This window comes from Mytilus galloprovincialis, chromosome 7, assembly GCF_965363235.1.
Source record: "Mytilus galloprovincialis chromosome 7, xbMytGall1.hap1.1, whole genome shotgun sequence".
NCBI classification, from domain to species: domain Eukaryota; kingdom Metazoa; phylum Mollusca; class Bivalvia; order Mytilida; family Mytilidae; genus Mytilus; species Mytilus galloprovincialis.
Window position 1 is genome coordinate 67,572,089 of NC_134844.1, and position 15,970 is coordinate 67,588,058.

General features: G+C 31.0%; 1 long non-coding RNA gene across 1 annotated transcript; it reads right to left on the reverse strand.

The window, feature by feature from the left end:
- Positions 1–8,065: 8,065 nt before the first annotated feature.
- Positions 8,066–14,686, reverse strand: LOC143081899 (uncharacterized). Its single transcript, XR_012980142.1, has 3 exons — positions 13,451–14,686; positions 8,603–8,633; positions 8,066–8,352 (listed from the first exon to the last, which is right to left on the reverse strand). It is a non-coding gene; the product is annotated as an uncharacterized LOC143081899 (long non-coding RNA).
- Positions 14,687–15,970: the final 1,284 nt, after the last annotated feature.

Genomic DNA, 15,970 nt, shown 5'->3' on the forward strand with positions numbered 1-15,970 from the left:
GAAAATACCAAACTATGATTGTATGTTATCTTTTAATTCCCGAAAATCATAATAAAAGCTAAACGGAATAGCAAACAGATTACAACAATACAAACCAATAAAACAGGAAACATTTGTTGATTTATATAATGATAATATTTCAAAGACTCACTGATAGGTAACAGACCACACTGTATTGTCGTTCAGTGACAATAAAAAAACGCTACGTTTTGGTTGTTTGGAAGCATGACATATTGTAAGAGATAAAAATTAAACAAACCAATGAGAAAACTGAAATTGATGTTCAATCAATTATTTTTTTGTTTAAGTTGCTTATATCTTATTCTTTAAATGCATTTTTAGCTGTCATTGAGAAAACAACATCTTTCAATTAAATGAAAATAACATTTATTTTAACTATATTTGAGAATGGAATAATGTATATGAATATAAGAGTTTAGCGTTTATGTATTTCATTACAAAAATTAGGATTACAAAATCTCATGCACCCTAACGATTTCTTGGATGAACTCCTATCCGAAAACTCAATATCCCATTGCATTAAGCAGATGAAGGTGCTACTAGTATTCGACAAAGGTAATACGAAAGGAATTTTATTAATTGTAAAATTGATGTCAATCATTAAAAATATTAGACTTATAACAACAACAAAAAACAAACAGAAACGTTGCTTTTACTCGTTATTACTTTACTCATAGAAAGAAAAACGAAGCCAACAGAAAAAAAAAATAATTAAACAAAAGCTGAATTTGAAATCAGAGAATAGTTCCTAACATTGTTTCACTATTTTCTACATATATATATTAAGCTATACAGACGATAGTTCTTTGTCAATCAATATAATCAAAATATTGCCTAGACATGAGCACCAACGTTGTACTTTGCACATAAATAAGACAATCCACCAGCTTTTACATCTTTCAGGGCCTTCATGAGTGCAAACACCGTCGGTGTTTGACTTGTGGTTTTCCACTTGTGTAATACAGATTCAATTTGGATGTACATTTCTTTCGGACAATTGTACATAATTGCCTCTATAGCTTCCACAGTAAGTCCTAACTCGATTCCAAGGTGTATAACACAATTTCCCATATGTTTTGGTAGTTCTGTTAGAATTTCGTCATCAACGACTTTCAGAAACATCTACAAGAAAAAAAAGAAATAAAAAAACACAAGTTGAGATCAGTATTCGATACAGCATCGTATCAGACAATTTGCTTTAGGAAAAGGCAACTATTTTAGGTATTTTGGAAGATTTATTTATATTTAACCCAAAATTTAACGTGCATTTTTTCTTCCATTTTTACACAATGTTTTATGACAATTCTTTATTCGAAATTTGAAATAAACTCACTACAACCGTAAGCATTTGTGAATTTATCTATAAGTCAACATGCTGTAAGTGTTAAGTATGCAGTAAAGATAGGTTGATCACGATTATTGTCTCTGTCGTCATTTCATGTTACATTAGTATTTTGTTGCTTTCATTAATTTGAATCAAATGAATGATAACATGAATTAAACAGATTGTTTATCTTTAAATATATCCATCATTTTATTTCTTATTGAAGCATTTGTATGGTTTTTCATGTGTTTCATGTGAAAAGCTGTTTATATAAGGCCCATTATTAGTACGGTGACCAGACCCAATATTTTTTAGATTTAATCGTCAAACATACTATATGGCTATATTATATATCATTGGATTCGGAAAAATGAGTACTATTGAAATATCGATGTCGTCAAAAAGAAATGTGGTAACAGTTTTGCATAAAATGAGGTCAAAGATCAAATTCTGTTTTGATATTTTCTTCTTCTATACTTTCAAAATTTGAAGAAATATACAACAATTTAGGTTAAATTCTAGTTACATACATTTTCTTATATCAATTTTCAATAGATCATCTCGAAAATGTTAAAAAAAAATGAAAAAGAAATCGATTTATTCTGGAAATCGGCGTTTTTCAAATACTTGTTCTATATAATAAGATCAACACATATTCTGTTAAAATTACTGTAGTTACCTTGCCGGGTAACATCCAACCTCATCAATAAATGATGAATATTATTTTACCTGCATCCTTCTGTCATGAAGGCATATTTTGCATAAGACCATTCATGAAATTCATTAAAACTAAAAAACACTCAATTATTCGAAAATAGTTACAATTCAACATTCCAATCAAAGAGATCCACACAACAGAATTATATCTTCTGGTTAATTGTCAAGGAACCTGATTTGAAATTTCTACATAATTCTGACCCTTTACAGGACCAAAGCTCCGGACATGTAAGGTTTTGTAGTGAACAAACACATGACTCTTTCACATGCAGATTTTCCTTCAATGAAGACACAAGATCCTGCAAGAATTCTGCTGAAATATGCCTTTTAAAATACACGGGGTGTAATGAATCATTTTACGCCAACCGTATTCTAAAGGTGACCGGATAGGGGTTTAGCAATGTGTAATGCGTTTCAAATTTTTAGTTTGAAACGAAGTACGTAAAACATACTGTTTCAGTGCCGTCTCGCAGGAAGGTAACCTGACGAAACTTACATCTTACTTGTGGTAAACTTGAATAATTATTATGATGGAGTGGTTTTAAAGAGATAGTTCTTATCATAAACCTTTGAAATTATCTTTCATGCCAAAACAAGGGCTTCATCATTGTCAATATTACCGAAACTCTAAACACAACTGAAATAGTCGTGCGTGTCCTTCGAAGTCTTGTAGACAGTTTGTATACCTATTCCAAACAGAGACGAAGTTGCGTCGCATCTGGTAAGTACATGTGCAGCAGGTAATAGTTTACAAATTGTTGGGGCAAAACAGACACATAGTTATTGAATGGGTGAAAATCTCCGCCCATCATTTACACTGCTAATGTTCCACATCTGCAACCACAACTCGCTTGTATGTGTCCTATTTTTATAGTAGCGAACACACAAAACAATTACAATTGTATAAGAGGTCTGTATGATTGTTCTTCCACTCTTTCACATTTCCCTTAACCCCGGGTCAAAGATTAAGGCATTGGGTATAGGCCTTCTCTTGGGTGCTGAACAAGTTACGACAGCCATGAACAGTGTTGGTATAAATAACTAAGTTTCAAACATTCTGACAATGCAAAGCTCACATCCGGTGGAATCTTATCGGATTTGTCAAGGTTTTCCAGTCAGGAATACTTCTTCGCTCTATAATCTGATACACTTTGATGGAAGCTGTAGTCTCTGTGCGGCTTTCCCTTTCGGCAGACTTCATAGAGTTGTTCGTGTCGTAGCGGTCAATAACATGTGCTACTATGTGCGCCATAGAAATTCATTGGGACATATGTTTTTAATAGTAAGCTGCAAGGTCGCAGCATGTTTTACCTTTCTTGGCATTAATAAATTGAACTAATGCCATACCATCTCGTATGTAAGTTGTGAGCGATCATAAAGGGAGGTAGGGAAAGTGCACAAGAGACTTAAGATTCGAATTGCTTCACAAAATCCGACTTGCATGATTTTCTCATGGTGCCGTCATTTTGAAAAGGGGATAATGGAATGGGTGCGACAACACATGTTCTATGATAACATCATCTCTACATTTTGCCGAAATTAGTGCACGTCTAATTACAAGTTATGGATTTATGCGACCTGAAAGTATTTCCCCCGATTTATTTTTCTGGTTTGTGGTTGACTTTGATATTGGACTATAAAAACTCCTTGTGATCTTAAGAAAGAGCACTAATGATAAAATGTTTAGACATTTTCAAGCCTTCCTCGACAACTGTGAGCAAAGAACCTCGAATATGTCTTGAAGCATGCATTTAAGAAGAGATATTGATAAGACATTGAGGGTGGGATTCCACACCAAAGGGATCAGACATGGATCATTCAGATGGTTCACAATGGCAATAACATGTTCTTCATCTCTGTTCATTGCTGTTGGCTTTGTTTCTTACTGTGGATTTGCATAATTTTCAGCATTTCCATCACTTTTCAGTATTACACGACTAATGGATTCTATGAAATGTCTAGTAAGGGCCCATCTAACAAGCGCAGACTTTTGAATTGTTATGCCTACAGTGCCACCTAATCCCCTTGAGGCTTTTATAACGGTCTTTTCTGTTGCCATGTCATAATACTTTTAAAATGTCCAGGAATCTGTCTGAGAAGCAAAGGAGCCATCTATAAAAGGTGACAGCTAAATGTCTACTGCTTCAGGGAACATATCCCAGTATGTAAATGTAAGTAATACATCACATCCCAATAGCGTATATGTATCTATAAGAGGCTGTATGTGAGCTTCGAATAGCTCCGTCATATGAGCGTTATGAATTTTGTCTGGCTTATATTGCTGAAATATTGCTTCTGAGACAAATGGATTTGATATTATTGATTAATAAAGGTACAAATGTATGAAATAACATATAAATGTTAATTATTTTACATTTTGCGTTAAAAAAATCATGAAATTAAATTGGAACGTACTCTATTAAATGCAAAGTATTCGTAGTGTTAAACTTTAAAAAAAAAAACTCTTTAATAACGAGTTAATTTTGCTAAACTTTCTTTGAAATCGTTAAAATAATATGAATAAGGTGTAACAACAATGTATATAATAACAGAAATCATATCACGGATGTTTTTTACAATGTTGACCTCAAAACTTTTCTTAGTCGATTTTTCTTTCAAGTTAATTAACGTACTTCAAAGCCCATTTTACGAAAATTGCACCGTACGATTTTTTGACGACAAGTCAAAATGTTAAGTTTAACCTTTGAACTACCAATACTGTGATTTATAGCCCTATAGTCCGAATGACAATTAAACTCCTTAGATAAGCGACTTTTCCTTACTCGGTCACCGTACTATATATCAGGTGTCACACATTTTCCTTTTTACCTTGATATGATCATTTACAGTAGTTAGATATCTATTTGAAAAACTAAATAATTGAGTATTGAATCGTTGGTAGTTGCAACTTATAGATTGTTTACACCATACATAATCAACAAATTGTACATAGGTAAAATGTAAGTCATATCTTCTTGAAGGCATGACACTACTTATTCGGGCCTGGTGGAAAATAATGTACTAAAAAGAAATATGCAATAATAAAAAAACAATGTCCTACGTTTATCTGTAACTTTGTGCAATAGTTGGCTGCCATTGGTATCTTTTTAAAAGTTGAGGACTTGGAATCACAGTAAAAACATTGTTGACACAAAAAAACCTTACAAATATAGATTTATTTAATATTCAAGCCATTTTTCCACTACTAAAGTGTATATTCTACTTACTAATACACTTGGTACAATAAAAGAACTGATAATAATTTTTTCAAATAAGGCCTTTGAAAATAGTGGAACTAATTACTTTTGGAGTGTCAAAAACTCGTTGGAAGTAATTGATAAATTGCATGCATATATTGGTGATTTTTAATCTGTTCAAAGTTTTTATTTTGCTACCCTGTATATCACTTTGAAATTATAATCCTGGTACTTTTGATAAACATTTAAACAACTGGGTAGATGCCACTACTGGTGGAAGATTCGTCCCCGAGGGTTTCACCAGCCCAGTTGTCAACATTTCGGTGTTGACATGAATATCAATCATGTGGTCATTTTTATAAATTTCCTGTTTACAAAACATTGAAATTTTCGAAAAACTAAGGATTTTCTTATTCCAGGCATAGATTACCTTAGCCGTATTTGGCACAACTTTTTGAAATTTTGAATGCTCAATGCTCTTTAACTTTGTACTAGTTTAGCTTTATAAATAATTCGATTTGAGCGTCACTGATGAGTCTTAAGTAGACGAAACGCGCGTCTGGCGTACTAAATTATGATCCTGGTACGTTTGATAGCTATTTGCCTCACATTCTTATTAAGAAAAAAATTACATCCCTATTTAACTAGGCATTTAAAAAGTCAGAATGCGAGTACATAATTTATGTTCAAACTCTTTTAGGTCATTTTTTAGTAGCAATAAACAAAAGAACTATATCAATTGGACAAGCTTTGATACTACATCTGCGCTTGAATTTTTACTTGATAACATTTGTGTTCGCTTTGGAGATTCCGTATATCGTCAAGTTATTGGAATTCCAATCGGGACTAACTGTGCACCACTTATTGCGGACCTGTTTTTGTATTGTTATGAGTTACAATTTATGAATAAAATTAGCAAAGACCCATCGAACTATCAAAAATTTAACAATACTTTTAGATATTTGGATGATATATTGGCTCTCAATAATGACGACTTCAGCATGTATACTAAAGAAATTTAACCTGTTGAACTTACTTTAAATGCAGCTAACACTGCCCTTTCCTCGATCTTGATACTTATATCAATAACGGGAAGCCTCATACAAAAATTTATGATAAAAGAGAAGATTTCTCATTTTGCTATCGTTAATTATCCATTTTAAGATGGTGACGTTTCCTTGTCACCATCTTCTGGTGTTTATATATCTGAACCTGTGCGATTCGCTCGTGTATGTAATTACGTATTAGATTTTAGAGAGATAAATTGATGTATTACTGTTGTCTGCTCTATGGTGGGGTTGTTGTCGCTTTGACACATTCCCTATTTCGATCCTTTCTCAATTTTATGATGGTATACTTCTTAACCCCTAACGACAGGGATTGTGCTTGATATTCATATGATGAAGACGATATTGAAGTTTCATTTGAAAAATTAAAAAATACATAAAATTTAAATTGGAATGCATATTTAGAGTGTTATTCATGATTATAACATATGTGATAGTTAGGTACTACCAAGGGTCTGGAAACAACTAAGCTCTGAGATGAAGGTATATTGTTTTTGGTAGAAGTAATAAATACATATAGTTTATCATTTTTTTTAGCTTAACACAAACTATCTATAGCATAATTTAATAAAGAAATCAACGTATTTGATATTTATGAAGTAGTAGTTCCATTCCGTAACACATACTGGACAACATGTCATCATCTTTTCTGATGATACACATACAAGTACGTAAAATTAAATTAACTATTCATACTGAAAATAGGATATTAAGATTATTCTAGAATAAGGCATGTACACGCTAAGATATTAATTTAATATTGATATTAAACTAGAAAGACATACCACTCAGGCTTGTATTTTCTCTGAATATCTACAAAAAATATCGATACTATTTCAAGCATGTCATCTCAATTATATGTATCATAATGGTTATTATTACGTATTAAGTATTACGTTGTTGTTTCGTAGATTTGTGTTATTGAGTGGTGTGAATTGTTATTGATTGGTGTTTGGGTGTCCATTGTTCCGCGTTCCTGATGTTTTTAGCAGAGATGTTTGAATATGATGCACAATGTATAAATAATGTTGTAAGCCTTTGTACAAAATGTTGTATTCGATCATGTTGTTTACAGTAACTGCAAGTGGATGATATCACGTCATTTGGAATCAGAGCACAATAACCAATAACTTCTTTTTTGCCCCGGGCAATTTTGAGGTTATTACATATGCAAAACCCGACGTATTCGTAACACATATGTGATAAATATTTTTACATTTCATCTTTAATTAATCAGTCTTATATTATATTACAGCAATTATAAATAATACACATGACGAAGAATGGCAACACATTCATATGATCTGTAGAAATTAAAAAAAAAAAGAATGGCTTTTGACAATCTTTTTTCTACAATATTGTTATTGCACATAGTATATAATTATATTACCAATCTGCATTGTAATATACGCATGTCAGAAATACGATATTTAAATTCTGTATATAATGTTTATATTTGACTTATAGTGCTCATTCGTATGTTTGTTTGAAAATGTTTAGGTCAGTTGTGTTGTACATAAATTATTGTCGTGTATGCTCATGCAGTTTTTGTTGCCGGATCCTATTTTTTTGTCACGTTATCAAACAAATTGGAGTTTAAGCTAACTATTTAACCATATGTATCCCTACATTTCATCAGATATTGCATGTACCATGTCTAGAATATGTCTGCTACGTGATATGTTAAACATCATATATAATCACAAGGAGGTTGAATTGTTGATATAAAACATTACCTGACAAAGGTAATGAAGATTCAGATCAACTGCTATCAGAGCGTCTCGAATATGCATGAAAGATTGACGTTCCAACTTAGCTTCAGTGTCTTTCATCCATTTCACCAATGCCATGAACATTATACTGTGAACACCATTGGCTTCATATTGGTACTGTAAATTGCTATATTCCTTTACGTCTAATCCCAATTGGATAATGAATTTATAAAATGAAGCAATTTCAAACTTGCAAGCTAATCTAACAAGATGCTTGTAGCTTGGAACTGATTCCAATTCTGTTTTTTCTAGACCTGAAATAATTATTGAAATAAGTGAAATGTTTTCTAATCAGCTGTTTAAAAAAGTTGAAATTAGGTAGATCCAGACAGACTATTGTAGTTTGTAAATTATAATATTTATATTATACTAATATAGTCCATTAAGTCAATTTTAGTTTGTAAAACATTAATTTTGTCCTAATATCGTCAATTAAGTCACAAAAAAGAATAAAACAAACAGGCACATTATGTGTATAAAAAAGAAGAAAAATACCCAACTCACCTGCGCACCTTCGATGACATTCTTTTTGTTTCTGTAAAAGTATATATTCAAATACACATTTTTGAAACTTTTGTTATATTCCTTGTTTTAAGTTAACTTTTAAGTATATGATATAGGATTTAAGCTATGATTTTGAAGACTTAAGTCACTTTTGCGCGCTATGAAAATCAACCTTTTTTGGGTAACAGCTAGGGACCAAGGATGTATATCACTAGCTTTATCTTTGACTTTGTCAGATTTCAAAGGACTTAGACATGATTGGCTGTCGGTATTATATGATTTGACTGTATCGGCCCTTATAATTGTGAAAGATTCTGACATTTGATGTGGAATTTAAGTTCACAATTTCTCTTCAGTTTGTTCCAGAGGACATTCCTGATCAACAAAAGTTGGATTCATCCTATCATAACAAGGAATCACAGCAGAAATTAACTTGCAATGATTAAATCACTGCACAAACATTATCCTATAAAACTATAAAACGTCTAATTCGATATTCGGAAATAATTTCTATTAAGTTGGAACTGAATAAATTCCTTTTTGGAACGAGTATAACGACTGAAAGATGGTTGTCAACAGGATTCATCAGGACATAATCATTTTTCGGTTTACATTCCTTAAGTAAGAGATGTAGACGAAACGCACGTCTGATGTACTAAATTATAATCCTGGTACTTTTGATAACTATTTACCCCACTAGGTCGATGCCACTGCTGGTGGACGTTTCCTCCCCGAGGGTATCACCAGCCCAGTAGTTAACACTTCGGTGTTGACATGAATATCAATAATGTGGTCATATTTATAAATTTCCTGTTTACAAAACTTAGAATTTTTCGAAAAACTAAGGATTTTCTTATCCCAGGGATGGAATACCTTTTTGGATTTTTGGATCCTCAATGCTCTTCAACTTTGTACTTATTTGGTTGTATAAATATAAACATATGAGCGTCACTGATGAGTCTTGTGTAAACGAAACGCGCGTCTGGCGTACTTAATCATAATCCTGGTGCCTTTGATAACTATATATTTGTCCATCTGGTTTAATTGATTCTAAATGATTTCGTATTTTGCGATTTTAATCAGTGTACTACCACGTATTTGTAGCACACAGTACAGGAAGCACATGTTTTACTCGTGAAGACAGCACTGAACGTTTTGAATAAAGTTCTATATTTTAAATGGAAATAGTCGAAAGTTTTTGATGGGAATTTATATCAGTTATGACGAAAATGCATTCGAATGACGAATCTACGACAAACAAATTGTGATCGAGAAATATTGAAATTCAAATGCGAACTGTTCGGTTAAGGGGGGGGGTAACAATTTCGATCAAATGACGAAACTATACTCCTGGTTGTTGAAAAGCCAGCTGACTGGGGAAATAATTACGATGGTCAATTATGAGGTTTATTAATAATTAACTGATTAGTGACCCATCCGATGGCGATCAGCGGATTAGTTGTAATCACTCACACTAAAAACTAAATTACTTAGTAATTTTTCTTTACTCATTTTGAGTAATTATATTACTTATATATTTACTTACTTTTACTTACAATTACTTACTTTTACTTAGTTTTACTAAATATTCTAAAGATATTACTTGAAGTTACTTACTTTATTTTTTTACTTGATTTAAGTAATCCAAATAGTTTTAAGTAAAAAATGATTACTTGAATTTAGTAAAACTATTTCAAAAATTACTTAGTTATTTTTTTCACTTAAATGCAGTAAATGATTAACTAAAATTACTTCTGATTACTTGAAAAAAAAATTCTCATTACTAGGTACATGTAGTATTAGATAAATTACTTAAAATGATTACTATATAATTTTACTCTGTATATTTACAACTTCTGAAATAAATATTGTGTCTAGATAAGATTTCAATTTGATTGATATCAATTTGGTGTTTGGTTTCTAGCCATTTGCTGTAATAATGTCTTGATTGTGAGTTTAGGTCTTCTAAATTGATTTCTTAATACAAATTGCTTATTATTATTTGTTTTGTACAAATTCAAGAATTACAATGTATTTGACGTGTATACATCTGTATATATATGAATTACTTCTGATAACATGATAACATGGATATAAAACTTGTTATTACTAAGTAGGTTAAGGCACTATATCATGTTTTTTTCTTGCATAAGGCTTATTATATGTAATAATAAATGCTTCCTATGAAATTTGACACCATAATTTAACAATTTAAACAATATGTAGGTTGAAGTCTGAAAATTGCATAATTTTGGATTACAATTTTCTTTAAACAGGTAATTATTCCAACTTGGAAATATTTTTGATTATATGGAATTTGCATAATTTCCTGTGCTTGAAAATTTTTATAAATATCATGTATATTCTGTATTTCAAGGTTCAGTGTGTCGCCCAACACTTTCTATTCCAAAGTAGATAACACATTTTCAATAGAATGTACTGTGCTGCTCACAACACTATTTCTACAAAATACATTGCTTAAAAAATTTGATCGGAATAACTTAGTAAAAGAATTACTAGTCATTACTTAACCTAATTTTCATATCAAAATATCTTCAAAATATTATTATCTATTTTTAATATAATTTTTATAATGTAAAATAACATGACTTAATTTTACTTAAATTAAAAATTAACTACTTATTATAAATGTACAAAATTGTATAATATTTCCTGTGTTTTTAATAAGTAGTTTTTGATTTGAGACTGAAAAAAATATTCGGCCAATCAGAATTAAGGTTTCATTTGACTTTGGTAAGCTATTTTTGAAAATTGGCTGGAGTTCATTCAGTTTTAAATTTGAGCAAAAGTTTACAGAGTTTGTTGAAATACTTACACGCGTTACACACATGAAAGGAAAGGAGAACCTTACAAAAAGGACACTTTGTGGGTTTTCATGTTTCTGGCTACTCTTTGTGTACTAATTCAATTAAATGGAAATGTAACACAAAGAGTTGCTGGGGAGGTAGCCCGTTGTTAACTTACAACAAACAAGAGAAATGGATTATAACAAAGGATATAATATATGATCATTCTTTAAAAAGGTATGTTACTATTTCAAATTATATGCATTCATAATAAAACAGTGTAGAATTTTTATTTTAATTTATAAATATATTATAAATATATATATATATAATTTATGTGTAAAAGAATTACTCAATAAATATTAAAAGAATTACTTACTTTTATTAATACAAATAATCAATATGTATTAAAAGAATTACTTACTACATGTATCATTAATAGAAATACTTAATGTGTATTAAAAGAATTACTAACTTTAATTTTTACTTTGAATTGCTAAGATTTTTAATAAGAATTACTTACAATTATTACTTAGGATTACTAAAAGTTATTACTTAGGATTACTAGAAATTATTACTTAGGATTACTTGAAAGTATTACTTAGGATTACTTGTAATTACTTATTATTCTACTGAGAATTACTTAAGATAATTACTAAGGATTACATGAAATTGCTTGGATTATTACTGTGAATTACTTACAATTACTTGTTATATTACTAGTATTTACTTGTAATAAATACTTCGAATTACTTAAAATATTACTTAGAATTACTTATGTTGATTATTTTGTTTACTGAATTGGATTACTTAGAATTACTGAAAAAGTAAATTACTTGTATTTACTTGAAATTACTTAACATCACCAATAATTACTATCAATGATCAATAATTTTGACAAATTCAATTACTTGAATCAAGTTATTGAATTACTTTTTTTTTGGTAATTCCAAGTAATTTTTTTTTTAGAGTGCAACTTGTAACACCTGCTGAAATTGTTGATTACGTGGGGCCATAAACTTGTCAAAAAAACAATGACAGGTAGATTTTTAGCATTTTATACGAAGATATTTTTAAACTTTCAAAATTTAAGTGACGAAATTGATTTGAAATACTTTCGTCAATACGAAAACCCTTTCGTAAATTACAAAAGAGACGTGCGATAGCATATTTTACAAATCTCATATACTCTATATCAGATTTGTTAAATATGTGCACACTCAAAATGCAACTGCATATTTGTTTAGAATATGGAAGCAGATATGATAAAGCTTCTCATAAATTGTGTAATTGTTTCTTGCCTTCGCACTATGATTTCACAAAATTTAAGAAAAAAATGCCAGAAAAGTGATAAAAGTTTGCTTTGTTTTCACGAAGATTGCGCATATAATGTCGCAATTATGACATCATGTAATAACACATTATATGTTATTCGTTTATATTTCTTGATTGTATGCATTATCAGCCGTCGTGTACACATTTTAAATATTATAAAAAAAAACCAGCATGTGCTCGCCCCTGGTTCGATTCGTACAGACCAATGTCCTGACATGACAGATTTGAAACCTTGTTTTATAAATCTTACAAAGATTTAGTACTGAAAAGTTCCTTACTATTTTATTAACCTATTCACTTGAAGTCAGTAAAGAGTTGTTATATGTTATGAATGGATTGTATAGTAATTGATATATGAGTCTGTTCAAATGTATAATTAGTTATCAAAGGTACCAGGATTATAATTTGATACGCCAGACGCGCGTTTCGTCTTCATAAACACTCATCAGTGACGCTCAGATCAAAAGAGTTATAAAACCAAACAAGTACAAAGTTGAAGAGCAATGAGGACCCAAAATTCCATTGGTCTGTGACCTAATTAAAGTATTAAACTATGTGTAAGCCTTATATTAACCTGGACTTTTAGTATTGGTATTGTCATCTGATAAAGTCATGCTGATTATTAGATGCATTGTTTTCTCTGCTTTCAAATTCTTTCTGTTTGAACCCGTCGTTTGATCCAGTCACTTAAGTACAAATAACATACCTGATCAAAGAACCAATACATTGGATATTTCTTCTTATGATTACTGTTGCCCACTGCACACGTCCTTTCAATATCTTGCGATGCCTCGTTTAGATTTTTAAGACACACTGAATTGTTGCAGACTACTCCTACTTCAATTGAGATTCTCTTCGATATTTCCCCGGGATCAATATGTTTTCCATTACTTTTATAGTAGAAAGCTATACATGATTCAATTGTCTTCGTCAAACATTCTTGTACGCTTGCTGCTATATCAGGTGACAAGTATTGTAAAGACGTTCGATTTATTAGATATACCATTACTCTATTATCTTCAAAACACATTCTGATCTCATTTTCGTCATCAGCCATAAATATTGCAGCTTTATGAAAAAGACATTGTTTTCCGTTTTCCTCTTTCAAAAATAAATTGTTTGATGCTGCCCCAATAACTTTGAAGGACAGTGCTGATGGAATAGATGGTATTGCTAACGAGTATGCTAAGACTATTGTGTTAGAGTCGTTAATTCCATGAAACAAAAAGTCAGATCTAGGACTGGTTTTTACCATACATGGCACAAGGAACATCTCATCTATAGAAGCTGAGTTCTTGCTTTTTGGCTGGATAAGTATATCTAGGTGTATAAGTAACCTCGTGACAAAACATTTCAATTCATTCGTCGGTAAGTATTGTTTAAAGCTGCCTTGACTCCAAAGTTTCCATAGATTACTTTTGTATATTGTGCCTGTACCGACTAGGTTCTGGAGAATATCTTTAAGTTCGGGATTTTTTGGCCAGAATAGTTCGTCTGTAATGAATGCCCTCATAATGTTTACTAGTGCTGGTGTATGTATAATTACAAATCCTGTCAGACCTGGTTGTTTGTAGTACATCACCTTACCGATTTTATGCTGGTTTTGGATGAAATCTTCTAATTGCTTTTCTGTTAGAGCCAGATCTTTATTTAGTCGATTAATAGATTCGAGTTGATTTCTGGTAATGATATTGATATTCTGGGATCTCATATCATCGATTTGTAATTCTAATGGCACCCATGCCATTGGTCTCTCTTGTCCCCATGTCGACTGTTGCATTGCAAATTTGACTAATTGATGAGTTAAAGCTTTGATCTCTGGATCATGCTTATCAGTACCATTGATAAAGTATACCGTATCGAGGTACATGTGTTTTCTTTGTTCGTGCTTCAGGAATAATTTATTAATTTCTTCGGTAAAATGCATTTTTCTGTTTCGGATCTCATTCTTTAAAAAATAAAAATAAGTATAATTCAACATCTTAATACTCAGATTTATTGACATTTGTCAGTATGCATTCAAAGGGATCGGCATAAATACGCAACAAACGAACCGAGTTAATAAAGAAGAATAAAATTACAAGGCCAACTGTTTAGTTCTTCATAAAAAAAACTATACGTTATTCTAATTTTGTTCTTGAAATATTGTGTAAATGGATAATCATAAAATGTCGAAAAACGTGTTTCTAATAATGAGAAGATGAAAAATATTATGAGGGAAAGCCATAAAAAAACAAAACCAAAAAAAAAAAAAACCCCAAAAAACCAACAACAAAAAAAAGACAGACATTAAATTAAAACGAATAATCCTTTGGCTCACAACAAAACCCAAATTATTCCACAGAAACTATGACTAAGAAACATAAAAAAAACAATCAAAAAGTTTGTTTCAACCTTTAGGAAACGAAGAATGAACAACATTTTCCCCAAAGGACAACAATTTTCTGTTATTCCGGTTATTTTTTCCCTCTTATAGTTGATGAATTTCCTTTGGTTTTGTTTTGGGACCAGGATTTGTTTTTACCTAAATAAATTTATGACTATTAAACAGCGGTATATCACTTTCACTTTATACTTCTGTTTTCTTTATACAGTGACACTGCTGGACGAAATAACAACTGTCCATACCAGTAACAGTCGTTCTAAGACTGTAATTGTTTGTTAAAGTTGTAACAGTTGTAAAATTTTACTGTTTCAGTTATTTTGTGACTGTCCTTACTTTTAAAGTGTTTGTCTCCAACATAAATCGAACAAATAAGAGACACAACTGCCACACCCATTTAATGCATTTTTTTAGTATAAATAGAAACTGATTGTAAAAACAAAAAAACATATTGAAATATCTGCCGCTGAAAAATTTGGGATTCCCCGCTTATCTTGTAAATATTGTAAATTAATAACTCAATTGACACTCCCTTGTCTCGCATCTCTTCGAAAAAAATCTGACCACCGTTAGATACCTGCAATTTCACATGGGACTGGTTTATGCGCATTTAATGCTTGAACACATATAGTTACATGCACCTGTCAGATAAATTGAACAAGATGTCTCAATTTATTTGTAAAAAAATGTATCTTTAACTTTAACATAAGACACTTTTCGAAATAATCATAATGACAACGTTTTAATTTTTATAACCTTCTTGTGAAATCATTCATGCATGCAAGGTTTTACCTCCAATACCCGTAGATTTACGAATCACATTACTTCACAACTTCATAATAA